General features: G+C 30.8%; 1 long non-coding RNA gene across 1 annotated transcript; it reads left to right on the forward strand.

Annotated features, from left to right (window-relative positions):
- The first annotated feature begins 12 nt into the window (after positions 1-12).
- On the forward strand, positions 13-1,420 carry LOC148606153 (uncharacterized). The gene is made up of 2 exons (XR_015915541.1): positions 13-142; positions 993-1,420. It is a non-coding gene; the product is annotated as an uncharacterized LOC148606153 (long non-coding RNA).
- The last annotated feature ends 333 nt before the right edge of the window (positions 1,421-1,753 follow it).

A 1,753-nucleotide genomic window follows, 5' to 3' on the forward strand; every position in this document is an offset into this window, starting at 1 on the left:
ATTAAAGGTTGACAAGATTCATAGGTAACCGGGAATCAGAATAATAAAGCAGAATGCATCAGGAAGTAGGATGTCAAGTGGAGGAATGTGATATCTTGTGAGAGATAATGTTGAGGGACATCAAAATCAACATGAAAAGACGGTATGTTTACTAACTTAAATCGGTTGCTTTAAGTTTAAGGAATGATTTATTCATGTTCGCCAATTTTAGATTTATACACCAACTAGCTAAACGAGAACACATTTCTGTACATATTATATGAGGCATTTGAAGGAAAGAAAGTTTTTCAATAACTTAAAATAAAAGCAGCGAATCCGAGTATTAAAAAACGAATGTTGTAAGATATTTCACTATTTTAAAAGATGATTTTTAAAAAATGTTCGAACTGTTCCAATATAAGTTTTAAAAAAGACAAACATCGACTCCCATGTTGTGTACAGTGACAGTTGTATCGGACATTCCTCTGAAGCAGTAAATTACGATTATAAAGTAAGATGTCGTGACATTATTATCAGGGAAAATATTACTTGTGTTGCATGATTTTATGCTAAGATTACGAAAGCAGCATAGGGAACTGCAGTTATTACAGTTATTGCAAATGAACTTGTATAAATCAACTAGAATGAATATGTATTTTATGTAATTTGAATCATTTGGTAATTTATATTTTTTGAAATAATTAGAGGTTTATTCACTTGTTTATCCAGAAAAGTTATTGCTCATCGAAAATATTGACTTTTATTTGGTCATTGAATATTCGTCCTTTTAATATCAAATATGCTTTGGTACTAAATTTATTCACCAATCAAGTAGTCAGACTTGTCTGACCACGAATTATATCAGATTTTATTTATCATATTTATCAAAATTTACCGTAAATTTCAAAATAAGGAAACCACTTAGGCTTCATTCCTTGTATTACTCTTGGTGATAGCTTCTATAAAATTTGGGCTTTTAGTACTTCTTGTATACAATTATAATTTGGATTTAGATCTTCATATTCATTTGATGTTAATGCTGCTGATGAGAGGTTACTCCTTGAAACCGACAGATAGAAATTTACAATACATACGATTAGTATTGTTTGTTATCTGAGGACAACCATTCTTGACTGAAAATGTGAATGTAACTGATAGTCAATGGAGACCTAGAACTGTGAGTGACCGCTTTGAGTACGACCCTCACGTACAGTACACTAAACAGACAAAAAAAATTAAGTTTGATTATCTTCCTTTGTGGACACCCGATAGCAATTATGTTGCTTTGTGTATATGTACCTACCTATGATGTCATACCTTTACACTCGTTATCACAATTTTATTGCAAGTTATCAAATTGTTATCTCATAGTGTAGGTCACAGATTTAGTGTTTACATTGTTAAAGAAGGAATATTAAGGATATAAATTGATATCACCATGTCTCTTGCCTATCCAATGTTTTATCACCATGTTTCTTGCCTATAGCAAAACATGCTATGAAATGGATAATATCAAAGGAGTCCGAAAATCTGACAAAAATGGCTCAAAATGACCTACACCAACGAACATCCTTAAAGAGCCCTTAATTTCACTAATTACAAAATACAGTGTTTGTGATGCATGCTACTTCTTTAAATGAACATTAATGGTTTAGATTTAGTTTGTATGCAAAGAATAAATTCAAAAACACAAAATGGTTTTGTTACCCAAAACTTTCATCTTTCATATTACTTTCATATTTCATAAGACATTTCTTTACTCACAACATACATA

The sequence above is a fragment of the Perna viridis genome, chromosome 9 (assembly GCF_037379345.1).
Source record: "Perna viridis isolate PV_CMFRI_1.1 ecotype Kerala chromosome 9, ASM3737934v1, whole genome shotgun sequence".
In the NCBI taxonomy this organism is placed as follows: domain Eukaryota; kingdom Metazoa; phylum Mollusca; class Bivalvia; order Mytilida; family Mytilidae; genus Perna; species Perna viridis.